Source organism: Corythoichthys intestinalis, chromosome 6 (assembly GCF_030265065.1).
Source record: "Corythoichthys intestinalis isolate RoL2023-P3 chromosome 6, ASM3026506v1, whole genome shotgun sequence".
In the NCBI taxonomy this organism is placed as follows: domain Eukaryota; kingdom Metazoa; phylum Chordata; class Actinopteri; order Syngnathiformes; family Syngnathidae; genus Corythoichthys; species Corythoichthys intestinalis.
The window spans coordinates 20,109,552-20,125,240 of record NC_080400.1 but is presented as its reverse complement, the minus strand read 5'-3'; the positions used below and the strand labels follow the sequence as shown (position 1 = coordinate 20,125,240).

General features: G+C 38.2%; 1 protein-coding gene across 5 annotated transcripts in view; it reads left to right on the top strand.

Annotated features, from left to right (window-relative positions):
* Nucleotides 1-15,689, top strand: part of grik4 (glutamate receptor, ionotropic, kainate 4) — a 734,878-nt gene that overhangs the window by 94,557 nt on the left and 624,632 nt on the right. Inside the window, exon 1 of one of the 5 annotated variants that reach the window (XM_057839361.1) lies at nt 6,103-6,377. The exons of the other annotated variants lie outside the window; for them this stretch is intronic. The gene's annotated coding sequence lies outside the window, so the exon portion shown is untranslated. Of the gene's footprint in view, nt 1-6,102; nt 6,378-15,689 lie in introns of those variants that run through there. 5 annotated transcript variants of the gene reach the window in all.

Here is a 15,689-nt window from a genome sequence, read left to right as displayed (position 1 = left end):
GACCATTGTCGATGAATAAATTGTCAATCTGCTTTCGGCGAGTCTTTTTCAAACTTTTGGAACATGGAGTCAGTGCAAAGTGTTAACATCAGAGATGAACGCGCGAAATTCCGCCTTCCCAGTTGGCCCGCGCAAAGCAGCATCGGCAGAGCGGCACTTTTTTTGGCTGTTGCTGTTTCCGTGCTGCTTGACTGGGGAGGCGAATTTCAACAGTCTACATAGCACAATCTACAGACAGGGTCTCTGCAGGGTTCTACAAGTTGAATTTAAGATGTTTAAAGACTTTTTAAGACCATAATAAATACAATTAAGATTGAATTTAAGAATTGAAGGAAAATTGGAGGCACGGAATTACTTGCAAATATATGAATTTCTTCCGACCCCTTTCACATTGTGATACAAAATGCTTAACTCAACCAAAAACACTAGAATTTTCTCTTTTGTTGACCAAAACTTGAACCACAAATGGTGTCTGCTGATGGCATTTTATGATCGCCTTGTTTTTTTTTTTTCAGATTTGCAATGGGATTCCAATGCCTTGATACCCAATGTTCCTAGTTTTAAAAATTCCTTGCACAAAGTGCAGACGGCTTTATACGAGTTTCCCTCCACCGGCTTCAACAATGCTCTGAACTGTACGTTCTCAAGACACAAATCATTAAATTTGCACTTACCCATGTATCTAAACTACTGTAAATTGGTTAAGTTTTCTCTGCCAGGACTATGCTAACTAAGCTGCTAACCCGCAACTACACGCACACGGCAAAACCTGTTTGTGTTCAATAAAATCTGACCAGGCAGCAAATAGTTCCGCTTTGTTGTTACGTTATAGCGTCCTCAAAAATTAAAACATTTAAAAGTGAGACTGAAATTTATGGATTTTCTTAATAAAAGTAACTACAATATTTTTTAAAGACCTCTCCAAATTAAATTTAAGTCCTTTTAGGAGGTTTTAGCAGAATTTTAGACATCTTAAGGCCTTAAATGCAAATGATATGATTTAAGACTTTTTAAGAACCCGCAGATAGCCTGTACAGAATGCACTTATTATAATGGTCATATTACTCAATATACACAATCTACACATGGCTTCTTAATATGGTAATTTATGTACGTAATTTTGGCTGTGATAGGCATATGAGTTGATATTTCCGCAAAGCACCTTTGGGAGATATGCTGCGTTCATGTATGTAGGGAGATCGGAGTTCTCAAGTTGGAAAATCTTTCTGATGTGTTGTAAAGTCGTAATGTGGGATAAAAACATGGTTGCTACAAAGAACAGTAGCCTAGTTTAATGCTCCAATGATTTGTCATAAGTTGAGTGACTGATTGGCGCATTTTATAGATACCAAGTAATAGAGAATCCTTTTTTTTTTTTTTTATTACTCCAAAAACATGTTAATTCCGCATCCATATGATGGTGCGTGTGCCAGTCTTAGTCGACGGTGCAAATCACATCTTCTCCCTTGTTTTACAGGTTAGTTACCAGTGTTGATAACGGCGTTAGAGTATAACGGCATTTGAGATAGTGTAAAGCGCTTTGAGCGCCTTGAAAGGTGGAAAAGCGCTATATAAGTATAACACCATTTACTAATGGCGTTTTTTTTTTTTTTTTTTTTTAGTAGTGAGGAACCTAATTAATTACTTATCTTGGCAACGCCATCACCGTTACTGAGGATGTAAAGGCGTGCGTTACTATACGTTACTATGCGTTACTTGAATGACGTGAGAAAAGTCTGGGAGACACGGACTCACGGAGACGAGAGAGCAAAGTGGGAGTGGGGAGGAGGGAAGGGAGTCGTGAGGCCGGTGCAAACACAACGCTAGGTGGCTCCAATAATACCTGACTGTAGCAGATAGCTACAAAACTACGCCCACATGATGCTACGGTAGATATCACATGTGTATAGCGAATTTACAGACACGGCGGCGTTAGCACATGTATAAAGAACTAGATGCAAAATGATAGACTCGCCGCCATCTTAAAGCAGTAGTCCTCTCAGGAACGGTCTGTTGTAGAGAACCTTCCTAGCGAACCTAAGTAACTTTTTATCTAAAATACTCCTAAATCGGCAAAATATTGACTTGAATCTATCTTTAAATGATGAAAAAGTTTTAAAACTTTCACATGTCGAAAGTAGACAGAAGGGAAGTAATGCAATAATGGGAGCAATTTTGACAATTTTAACGGTTGATTCGCAGCATTAAATGACTTCCAAAAATAGCGAAGGTTACTAAATGTTTTTTTTTTTTTTTTTTTTTTTTTTTTTTTTGGAGTGAAAAAAATAGAAAAGTAACACCAATTACTTTGCCAAGTAACTAATTATTCCTAATCAATCAATCAAACTTATTTATGTAGCTCTTTACCAAACCCGAACGGTCTCCAAAGTGCTTTACAACAAAGAAAACATGACTCAAGATAAATAAAAGGCAGGAGAGTATTATACAATTACATTAAGAAAAAAAAAGAAGTAATGAAACAAAAACAGCGCATCGCGATAAAAGCCAAGACAGCAAATAAAACAATATAACAGATAAAATTCCAAAACAATAAAAACCCTTAAGAAATAAAAAATAAAACCAGGCTACCAGAATCTGGGGAAAAGTCGAGTCTAAAAAGGTGTGTTTTGAACCGAGACTTAAAGAGACCTAGCTTCGTGGTGGTGCGAATTTCAGGAGGAATGCTATTCCACAACCTGGAGGCAGCAACTGCAAAAGACCGGTCCCCCCACTGTTTAAGTTTCGACCTCGGAACTTGCAAAGAAGCTGGCCGGTAGAACGGAGAGTCCTGCCGGAGTTACGGAGGGTTCAAATTTCTGATAAATAAGAAGGAGCCTGGCCGTTAATAGAATTAAAAACAAACAGTGAAAGTTTGAAATCAATTGTAAAATGCCTGGACTCATTTATCTGTTTTATTGGCTGACATACTGACATGTGATCAGCAGAGATAGTTAGCTCTGATTGGTTCAAATGTGCATGTTTTCTGGAACAGCAAAAAAAAAAAAAAAAAAAAAAAGGTTGCTGAATTGTTGCAACAAAAAAAGGGCAATGCAACATAAAATAGATCATATCTTTAAAAGCAATGAAAGAATTGAGGAGGCTTATTTATCATATTAAGTATTTTATTTGCTCTGAAGGGGAGGTTCAGAACATTTGAGTTGCCAATGTGCACTTTGGACTTGTTCATTTATGTTAGGCTACTTATTCAATTCCTTATGATTTAAAAAAGTCAATGTTTGCGCGATCTTCAAAATATATTGTTTCACTCTGCATAATATGTCATTTGTACTTATTTTTCTGAATGTATGGTACATATATCTTTATTATAAAAAAAGAAAGAAAAAGCAAAAATAAATGTTGACATTAACTTCAATTTTAATATACATCCTATGTTCTTAAGTAGTTAAAATTGAGATTTTGCATTTAGTATGTGAGGAAATGAAGGAAAATAAAAATTAGGAGATGGAGGTTGGGGTTATTGCTGTTTTTATTAACTTTTATTTGGCAAATCATTGAAAAAAAATACAATTTTGAATGAAAATCAGTTTTTGAATGTGTTATAGAAATAACTGTGCCAAAACAGTTTTCTTTGCATTTCAGTTGTTTTAGGAGGTTTGACCCACAAAATTTAAAATAAATAAATAAAACAAATTTCTGGCTCCGTGGCAATCTTCACGTCGGGGAGTTCTGGCAAGAAATTCTAGCCACTTTCACTCCTGGTCGCTATTCCCATGAATTGTGAATTTATTTAATGGTTCAACTTTACTCTTTACGTATCAGACAGTGATAAACTATTCTGGTTGCAAATTGAAGTAGCAGATTAGCTGCTCTATTTTAGCTAACTGGCTATGAATTACTCTATTGCATCATTTTTTTCCCCCTTTTTTAAACCACATCCTCCCCACTGTATTCTTATTGCTCCTGTGGAAACAGGAAATGTGTCTGAGAAGTGAAGCAGCACAAAACCCACAACAGCTTCTCATTATCCACTAAATAGCAGCAGATTAATTACAATGACAGTGACAGATGGCTTGTTGCTGGATCATTGAAATGGGACCCAAGGGAGGGCCGCAAACATTGCAGGTACACAACGATGACTCTACAGCAGCCACACGTGTCCTCGACAATGTTCTAACCTCTCTGACTGACACATTATCTTGACTGTGCCATGAGACATCGCTCCTCTTCTCCCACACACTTCATTTGAAAATTCATTTAGGAGAAACCCTGCAGTTTTCCAAGCTGCTTCTCAGTGATTACAAAAAATATATATTCAGTTCTGCATATTGTTATTATTTTTTAATGATGCTTGTAATTTACTTTTATTTGCTGAAGAGTGGGTCCTAAAATTTTTAATCTTGCCTAGCATAGTGTAACAGTAACTTTTAATGACAGCCAAAATCATATGCAGCGTAGGGATTTCGTGCAGATGCCTCTCCTTGTTTCCAGAGGAAATTTTGAGCTCCAAGTGCAACCGTGAAGAGGAAGAAAAAAATAAATCAAATTCAAGCGCATCATAACTCACAACATGAACATTTGCATCAGCAGCTTTAAAGGGAGCTATGAGAACTTGTAGTTCTTAATAGACGTTAGTATCATTAATAATAATTAGATATAAAACCCCTTCTTGACGTTTTCCTTTTTTTACAAAATTTGTAAAACTAGCTCAACTAGTAGGTCCCCATTTTTGTTGATGTTGCAATGCACTGTGGGTGGTGACGTACCCCACTGAGCTGGATCATCACCCCCAGCATGCATTGCACATAAAACATGGCACCCGCCAAGTTCAAATATGTACTAAATCAGTGTTTTGCAAACTTTTTTAAGCCTGGGCACACTTTTTCATAAAAAAAAAAAAAAAACTCCCATTGCATGCCGCTAGCAAAGAATTACCAATAAAAAGTCAAACGCAAAAAAAAAAGGAAAAAAAAAAAAATCATATTTTTACTCAATCAGTGTGACACCTGCACTTCTGTACTGGAGTAGGTATCACTGCATCCCTGTTGAAAGTTAATCGCGCTATGTTCAGTTCTTCTTTATGTAAATCCCAATGAAAGCTTGCTTATTGCCGTACACCAGAGACTCTCCGACAGGAAATGGTCTTAGCTTCCGTTTGATTGCCTTTCAATGAATTTTGTCCAGAGTTAGTATCTTTACTTTTTAAAAAAATCATTATCATCGCTGTCAGTTAGTTACGCTAGCTAGCCGCTAGCCCCTTACCTGTTACACATCACGAAACAAAGTAATGGCTACATATTGACTAGAGTTGTGCGAAATTTCCGATTCTTAGATTATTCGCGATTCGGCCGTGGAAGATTTGAGAACGATTCACAAACATCCAAATTTCGATTACTGAATTATACCAGGTAAACCAGAACTAAAACACAGTCAGCGCGGTCTTCAGGACGCAATGAGGAACGGACCAAGAGCAAATATCATGTTCAACTCATGCCGCTAGATTAAAAAAAAATAAAAAATACCTCACTGCAGCCGACAGCTGGTTCAAACAACGCCCATTTGCTAGTTGCTACAAACATACGGCCACATACGGCTATAGTAGATATCATATATATGCAGAACTAGATGCTAAATGACAGATGACTGCGGTGTTAGTACATATAAAAAGAACTAAATGCGAAACAACGGGCTTTCTGTTTAGTAGTTGCTGCGTTGTAAATAGCCGCCATCTTAAAGCAGAAGACTTCTTAGATGGCTCTGTTGTAGCGAACCTAATTAACTTTTTGTCTAAAATACTCCTAAATCAGCAAAATCTTGACTTGAATCTATCTGTAAATCATGAAACGTTTTAAAATGTGTAAAACATGTTGTAAGCAGACAGAAGGGAAATTATGGAATAACAGGAGCAATTTTATCAACTTTAACGGTTGATTCACATCATTAAATTAATTGAATGTAGTTTAAAGCTGCTGATACACAATGGGGACTTGAGTATTTTATTTAAAGAGCCTGTGACACGAAAAAGCATGTTTATTTCATAATACACGCGGTATTTTATGCCCCTGAATGATATGGACCGCTTGGATGTGTGTGGAAGCGATCGCTATATTTATTTAGTTTTCTGAATCCCGCGCCATGAAAATGAGTGACTTCCGGCTTCGGTCTTGCATTGAGGAGGAGGGCGCTGTGACGTGTACGGTAGAAGACGTTCTCTTCACTATACAGTGTACTGTTGTGTATGAGGACGAAGGATTCAGCTGATTTTGCGGATTAATACTTTTATTTTTTGCATCACGCCAGCCAAACGGCTGGAGAAAAATCATTCTGTATGCGGGAGAGGCGTATGCGCCTTTTTGGAGTTTCAAAAGGTTCCCATTCACCTTGGATATTTACTGTGGGACCATTGGACTTACAAGGAAGTGAGTAAACATCTTGTTCTGTATTATGTCAAATACGAATACAGTGATTACAAAGTAAACACTATAAAATTCCTTTAAATAAAGGACTACTTACGTTTGATCATTGATAGGCATGTAAAAAGCTATCCTCATGCTCATTAGCAGTTAGCTATTAGCGCGTTAGCTACACAACAACTCCAGCCACCCTCCTCCAGGGAACGAACTGTAAATTGCTCTCCGCCGGGCGGTTTGCCGATCCGCAAAGAAACTCGACAACCGGGTCGTCATGTCAAATAATCCAGGCTAGTTATGTGTGATTTTCCACTTCGAAGACTTTGAAACATCCCTCGGTTCGGGTTAGCATGTCGGCTAGCTGTCACTCCTTCTGGTCTGTTTACATTCTCCGAAGCCGGGGAAGGGAAATTACATATGTCCGATTTAGGTGTCATAAAATATCGTTCGGGAGGTGTGACAGTAAAGGTGAAGTCGACTGTTTTGACCATTATGGAGTAATTTTGCCATTTCGTCTTGAATAAATGGATTTTTATTATTTTATATTCCATTTAGCACAAGATTGTTATTTGTCATGACCATGCCATTTATTTAGCAATTGGGGAAAGTACTTGGGTAAAAAGAATATCCTGTAAAAATATTGAAGTAAAGAGACAGAAACAATGACATTTTGCTGCTCTTTTCGTCGCGTTTTCCTCATTGGGAATAGTTCCCCCTCGACGGGCTGACTGGTCCTTCTCAAGCCATTTATATAGCTATTGGGGAAAAATACTTGGATAAAAAGAATATCCTGTAAAAATATTGGGAGTAGAGAGACTGAAACAATGACATTTTGCAGCTCTCTTCGTCTCGTTTTCCTCGTTCTGAACAATTCCCCCTCAATGGGCTGAATAGTAAAACCGATGAGTTTAGTCTACCGCTGACGTCATCCACCTGTTGGGGACGCTAAAGCCCTATAATGGTAGGTGTGGCTAACCGGCAGATTAAAAGACTAATTTCTCGTCATCTGCGCTTTGCTAAATTGTTGTATATAGTCGAATCGTCTCAAAATATGATTCTAATTCACATAATAATGCCATTTAAGACTTTTTTTCTGGTGTCATATGCTCTTTAATGCTTTTAACTGTTAACTTGATACTTAAATATTTGGTTTAGCCTAATAGGATTTTAAAAATATTTTGGAACTAATGTCCAAAACATTAAAAGGGGGGTTTGGGTGACATCAATAATCGATTTAAAATCAAATCGGAGCCTCTGAATCGTAATCATAATCGAATCGTTAGGTACCCAAAGATTCCCACCTCTAATATTGACCAGAGGTGGGTAGTAAAATGAACGCGTTAAATATACTCCGTTACATTTACATGAGTAAAATTTTGAGAAAATGTACATCTAAGAGTAGTTTTAGTAAGCCATACTTTTTACTGTTACTTGAGTAGATTTATGAAGAAAAAAACATTACTCTTACTTCACTACTTTGGGCTATACAAAAGACGTTACATTTTTCCTCTTTATTCTACATATTAGATTAAAAACATTTTTTTTTTTTTGCCAGTGATGCCAAGAGTAGCCCTACTAATTTCACCAATGAGACATCACAATAATCACATAACACCATTAAACCAATCAGAAGCAAGCTTGCCGTTCTATGATCACGTCAGTCTGTTCAATCACATGGCGGCTTTAAAGCACCGTAAAAAATGAAGTATTTGACATAGAGCACTGCCCTCAACGTGACTCGAAAGCGCGGATTTAAACTTCTCCCCCAGTTTTTATTTGGCACCGATTGACCACGGAAAAACAGAGATATGATCCTTTTAATTTCATAATAGTAACTATGAAGGAACTATTCACTATTCAAGCTAGGAAATATTTTTTCCACTTGCGGGCACTCATGCTCTTGAGAATAATAATAATTCATTTGTCTTTTTTTATTTTTTGTCTCGCCGAAATTCACTGATTTTTGTTTGTTTGTATTTCTTTGGCTTAACATGGTTTTGTAATGGGTTATTGTAGTTTCATTATAACAGTTTATATCGATTTTGAAGTTTGTGCTGAGAGAAAAAAAAAATGTTTAAAAAAAAAAAAAACAAAATGTAAGCAATTACTCACAATGTTACATATTACTTGAGTATTCTTTTCACTGGATACTTTTTTTTACTTGTACTTGAGAACATATTTTAGATGACTACTTTTACTTAGATTTCAGTAATATTATTTTGAAGTAACGTTACTCTTACTTGAGTAAAACATTTTTCACTACCCACTTCTGCTATTGACACCTACTGATATGGAAGAGTATTGCATGATTACCGACCACTGGACAGCACAGACACGAGATTTTGTGCATTTTCGGATTCATTTTCCAAAAACACTTGATTTTCCACGGCACACTAAACACTACACCACGACACAGTAGTGGGCTGCAGCAGAATGGTTGGAAATCACCGTACTAAATATTATAGATTTTTAAATCAATGGCAAAATGTTATGTTTCTTGTAACATTTTTTATACAAGAGAACAATTGTGGCTTACAGTATTAGGGCCTGGAAGTCTTTATACCCATGGTTCCTTTTAACTAAAATTTATCAGTTGTCATGGGAGTGCTCGTGCCTAGTCTGGTGCTGAGGAATGCAAGAATTAAAAAGCATTCAGATGAGAAGTATCTTTTCTATGTTTTAAAAATATTGTTCCTGATTCCTAATGCCAAGCTGGAGTCCATGAATTTTTTGCATTGCTTTTATGGAGGGTAACGATAAGGCATTTACAAAGTGTTCCCATTTGATATCCTTTTTGTTTGTTTGTATGTTTTTGCTGATTAAGCATTCTTGTAAAGACACTTTTGTTTTACTGTTTTGGTGGCCTTTTGGGTATTTAATGTTATGCTCTATAGGCATTTTCTTTTATTTTAAGTGTTATAGTTTGGTAATTTAGGTCTTTGAACACTACACTATTGGGGAGAAAAAATCCGAACAATGAAGTAAGAAAATTTTCACATCCCTGTATTGTAAATGTGATTAATATTCTGTAATTCTCACTAACGAATTGTCTGCTCCTCAACATGTCACTTTTCTGTTTGCTTTAAATAAAGTAGCAAATATACACATAAGATTAAAGCAACATCATTTCTTTCACATTATGTTGTTGTTTGTTCCCCAAAAATTGAATGTGAACTCTGCTGCACAGTGGCAAAGCAAGTCACTTTGAGATTTTCACATGGACTTTTTTATCTTCCACAAGGATGTCTGTTTCCATTTAGTGGTTCGGTCACAGTCACTTTGCATGAACTTGATATGCTGGGGCAATGTAACAGAGCATCTAAAAAAGATGACTGTGGGTGTGTGCGTGTGCATATGTGTGTAACAGAGGGACTTGCCACTGTTCAGTCTTTCACACCTAATGATACTTGTACCCAATAAAAGAGAAATAAATGCACAGTGGCGAAAAACAGAGATAAAATAACTACCGGCTCAAAAAACAACAGGTGTTTATGGTAAATTTGTTGTGATTTCCAAAGTAATGCTGATTTAAAAATTTTAATCCATGCTGTATACCTTCATGGTCTCCCTTTCTATTTTTCAGTCACAAGGCGAAATATTGACTGAACAAACGTGGCCACAGGAGTTTAAGCCTGCTTACTTGCTTTTTCCGCAGGATAATTTAGACACCAGAACATAATGATTTTTGAAGTTCTCACCATTGGGGATCAAACATGTGATGGACAGAATGACTGGAAAATCTTCAACAATTAAAAATACAACATTTTTGCTGCTTCCATTCTTCAAGGTTTTATAAGGTCATTCCAGTTTATCCCAAAAGAACAGTATTTGATAAGGTCAAGGTCAGGACTCGGTTCTTTGGCATCAACTCATCAAACCATGCCCTTTTGAACCATGCTTTCTTTACTAACAACAGAAAAATATCCAAAATATCGTGTTGAATTTTGAATACCCATTCCCATTCATTTCTACTAGTTTATTTTTTGAATGAAAATTTTACAAATTTTATGAAAACGAAAACATTAAGAGGGGTTTTAATATTAAAATTTATATAACTTGTACTAACATTTATCTTTTAAGAACTACAAGTCTTTCTATCCATGAATTCCTTTAACAGAATGTTAATAATGTAAATGCCATCTTGTTGATTTATTGTTATAATACACAAATACAGTACTTATTTACCGTATGCTGATTGTACAGTGGGGCAAATCACACTTGAACATATTAGAGAGGCCTGTAATTGTCAACATGGTTAAACCTCAACCATGAGAGACAGAATGTGGAAAAAAAACCCCTGAAAATCACATTGTTTGAGTTTTAAATAATTTATTGGCAAATTATGGTGGAAAATAAGTATTTGGTCAATACCAAAAGTTCATCTCAATACTTTGTTATGTACCCTTTGTTGGCAATAACGGAGGCCAAACGTTTTCTGTAACTCTTCACAAGCTTTTCACACACTGTTGCTGGTATTTTGGCCCATTCCTCCATGCAGATCTCCTCTAGAGCAGTGAAGTTTTGGGGCTATCGTTGGGCAACACGGACTTTCAACTCCCTCTGCAGATTTTCTATGGGGTTGAGACCTGGAGACTGGCTAGGCCACTCCAGGACCTTGAAATGCTTCTTACGAAGCCACTCCTTTGTTGCCCTGGCTGTGTGTTTGGGATCACTGTCATGCTGAAAGACCCAGCCTCGTCTCATCTTCAATGCCCTTGCTGATGGAAGGAGATTTTCACTCAAAATCTCTCGATACATGGCCCCATTCAGTCTTTCTTTTACACAGATCAGTCGTCCTGCTCCCTTTGCAGAAAAACAGCCCCAAAGCCCTATGTTTCCACCCCCATGCTTCACAGTGGGTATGGTGCAAATCAGTTTTCTTTTTCCTCCAAACAAGAGAACCTGTGTTTCTACCAAAAAGTTCTATTTTGGTTTCATCTGACCATAACACATTCTGCCAGTCCTCTTCTGGATCATCCAAATGCTCTCTAGCAAACCGCAGACAGGCCTGGACGGGTACTTTCATCAGCAAGGGGACACGTCTGGCAGTGCAGGATTTGAGTCCCTGGCAGCGTATTGTGTTACTGATAGTAGCTTTTGTTACTGTGGTCCCAGCTCTCTGTAGGTCATTCGCTAGGTCACCCCTCCCCACCCGTGTGGTTCTTGGATTTTTGCTCCACATTCTCGTTATCATCTTGATGCCACGGGGTGAGGAGGGAGTTGAAAGTCCGTGTTGCCCAACAACAGCCCCAAAAACATCACTGCTCTAGAGGAGATATGCATGGAGGAATGGGCCGAAATACTAGCAACAGTGTGTTAAAAAAGCTTGTGAAGAGTTACAGAAAACGTTTGTCCTCCGTTATTGCCAACAAACGGTACATAACAAAGTATAGAGATAAACTATTGGTATAGACCAAGTACTTATTTTCCACCATGATTTGCAAAAAAAATATTTAAAAATCAAATAATGTGATTTTCTGTTTTTTTTTTCCCACATTCTGTCTCTCATGGTTGAGGTTTACCAATGTTGACAATTACAGGCCTCTCTAATATTTTCAAGTGGGAGAACTTGCACAATTAGTGGTTGACAAAATACTTATTTGCCCCCACTGTATGTATCCGTCTTGTGTTCTTTCCATTCCAACAATAATTTACAGAAAAATATCGCATATTTTATAGATGGTTTGAATTGCTATTAATTACAATTAATTAATTTTTAAACTGTAATTAACACGATTAAAAATTTTAATCGTTTGACAGCCCTAATCATAAGGTATTCTTATGGGAAAATCCTGCTCGACATACGACCATTTTGACTTACAAACAAGGTCCTGGAACGAATTAACTTCGTATGTAGAGGTACCACTCTATAGTATATTGCAAAATATTCCACAATTTTTATTAAACAATAATTATTCTCAGCATATTTCACGCAGCATTTTCTCCAGTCATGCTTCATATGTGTCCTATTTGTAAAGCTGTGATAAACGTAAGATGCGAGACCGTTTTTGTTATGATAAAGCTTAAATGATGCAATTAAAGTGAAGAGAAAAGGAGCTAAAATTTGGCGGCATGTGAAATGGTGGTTGTATTGCTGAGTTACATGCTGTGTAAATATTGTAAGCATTTATTATTTTTATGAGGCAAAGTATTTTCCCCCAGAAAGAACAATTGCAGGTGAGTAGGCATTATGAGAGGCTTTTTTTTCTTTCCTACTTTTTTTTTTTAAGCCGTTCAATGTTTTGCTTGCCATCTTTTTATCTGTTTGCATAGCGGGCATCCGGATGGACCTATTTCCGGAGTGGCATCCGTCTACTTGAGCTTATGCAAATGGCTCGGAATGAAACACAGGATGATTCAGGCAAAAGAATTATTTGCTCCTGAAAGTGGGACCATTTATCATATTGTGTGATGGAGTGGCTGCAAAAAAACTCAGTGGGGTGGAGATTCCAATGAATTTAATTTGCGGGGCAGCTTCCCCCCTGAAAAAAAAAAAAGAAAAAAGGAAAATTACTTATAGCTTCACCGGATTGTCTTTAAATTTCAAAATGGACAAAAAAAGCAGAGGGCCTGATACACTCAATGCAATTATTCTTGTGAGTTTACGGAGTGAAGACTTCATTTTACCATGGTTAATAAAATATTCAATTCAATAAACGCTTTTTATATGTTACTTTTCGAGTTCAGTAAATTCGTTCCTTATGCATTTAAAAAAAAAAAAATTGTAGCTTTAACACTAAGTGAGTAGTAATAGGCTTTGATCTATTTGGTAAGCTGGTTTTCAAGGCTAGAGAGTACATCCTTCTTAAGGCCGAGTTATACTTCCGCGTCAGACCTACGCCGTCAAGGAAGAACCGAGTTACGACCCTACGCCGTAGCCTGACGCGCGCCTCTCGAATTTTCTAACCTTCGCGTCCCGTAGACGTGTATGACGTGGCAAAAAACGGACTGTGATTGGTCCGCTCAGACTGTTGTTTCCGGTTTAGCGCCAAATCACCGCCATTGTAGAATAGAATTAAACATTATTTTCTACACGCAAAAATGGACCAAGCCGACGGGAGTATCATCGAAGAGCAAGTCTCGTCAAGACATTATTGTGATTGCCAAATGGCAAGGTCGGCGATTGAAAAAAAAAAAAAATGGAAGAACCACCGAGACGTGTGTTCGGAATCGAGTGGCCACACGAAGCGGTGACCCAGTCGGCCAAAAACTGCCGACTTTTTATCACTTTGTCGTATTTTTGGTTGGTGCACTTCATCATTTATTGTGTACATATGTTTGCTGTGAGTCTGTGACTTATTTACGTGTCACACTTCAAGTATATGAAGAATAAAGCACAGATTTGGTGTCAAAAGAGTTGTTTTGATCTTTAATTTTCAATAACACAGTTGACACACGAAACATCATCACTGACTGAGAGTGCCTCAGTGCTATTTATGATAACGTTAAAATCAAGGCTCCCAATGCAGTTTGGGAAGTTCCATAGACGCCAGAAATCTGCTATGGCTTCCCACTGGCTGGTTGTAGGACACGGCAAACAAATCGGGCTGGAGGGCTTTGCGGACCTTGAACGCAGTGTTTGACGCCAGTTTGAAGCTAGCCGCCACAGCTAGCTCTCTCCACCCGAGTCTAAAACTCTCTGTGTGGCATCAAAAGTCGGCCAGACCGCCTCGAAACAGTCTTCTGCGTCGCCTGCCCCTCAACATTTGTATGTTCAATATTTATTCAGTGTTGATGAGCAGAATATTTACTTTCAAGAGTTCCATCTTGCATTGTTTATTTTTTCTCCGACTAGCGGAAATCAACAAGCATGCCCCAAAACCGTACAAACATAACGCCACATCCCTTTAGTGGCTTGGCGGTGAATTACAGAGCAACGCGTTCCCTCACCGCAGAACTATCGAATGTTGAATGACGCCGGCCAGGTGACGCGTTGCTCCGTAATTCAGCGGAAAGCCACTAGAGGGGTGTTGTGTTTTGTTTGTACGGTTTTGGGGCATGCTTGTTGACTTCCTGTTGTCTAGTGTAACAGAGAAAAAATAAACAATCTAAGATGGAACGCTTGAATGTGGCTCTTCAGCTCATCAACATTGAATAAATGTTGATCATACAAATGGTGAGGCGCAGGCGACGCAGAAGACGGTTTTGAGGCGGTGTGTCCAACTTTTTATGCCGCATAGAGTTCTTCTAGCCTCGGGTGAAAACCAGCTAGCTGTGGCGGCTAGCTTCAAACTGGCGTCGAGCACTGCGTCCAGTGTTTTGTCGGAAGTCTGCAAAGCCCTCCAGCCTGATTTGTTTGCCGTGTCCTACAACCAGCCAGTGGGAAGCCATAGCAGATTTCTGGCATCTATGTAACTTCCCAAACTGCATTGGAAGCCTTGATGTTAACTTTTTCATAAAAAACTCAAAGGCACTCTCAATCAGTGATGATGTATCGTGTGTGAACTGTCTTTTATTGAAAATTAAAGATCAAAACAACTCTTTTGACACCAAACCTGTGCTTTATTCTTCATATACTCTGTTTATGTAGTAAATAAGTCACAGACTCACAGTATATGTACACAATAAATGATGAAGTGCACCAACCAAAAATATGACATAAAGTGATAAAAAGCTGGCAGTTTTTGGCCAACTGGGTCACCGCTTCGTGTGGCCACTCGATTCCGAAAACACACGTCTCGGTGGTTCTTCCATTTTTTTATTCAATTGCTGACCTAGACATTTGGCAAACTTGATGATGTCTTGAAGAGACTTGCTATTCGATGATACTCCTGTTGTCTTGGTTCATTTTTGCGTCTAGAAAAATAATGTTTTGCAATGACGGTGATTTTGCGCTGAACCGGAAACAACAGTCTGATACCCCTTTCCCGCTGGCCAAAAAACCCATGTCAACCCACTGACAATTGGCTTTTGGTGGCAGTGGGAAAGGTGCAGCGACCCGCCTCGACCCGTGTCAATCAACCCACAAAGCGACCCGCGTTAAAATCACCTCGGCTCGGATCGTCATGCAGTGTGAAAGCAAAACCCCGGGTCAACAGTCAACACCCTAATCTACGTGGCGACGTAGGCTCTTACGTGATGCGTCAAAACAATTTCGACAGGGCAGTAAAAAGCATGAAAACAGAGAACACAAGCGGAAAGGAGGCTTGCATGTTGATCTGCATTGTTTACTTCCTTGAACTGAATGAATTCAGTCGCACTTGTGTCGACGCGCATCTTAGCGTGGTGACGTCACGTGAACTTACGCACGGCTGAGAAGGGGTGGGGTGTTAGACGGGTGAAAAAAAAATAGACACGGCTTTTTTTTGTCAATGGGAACGG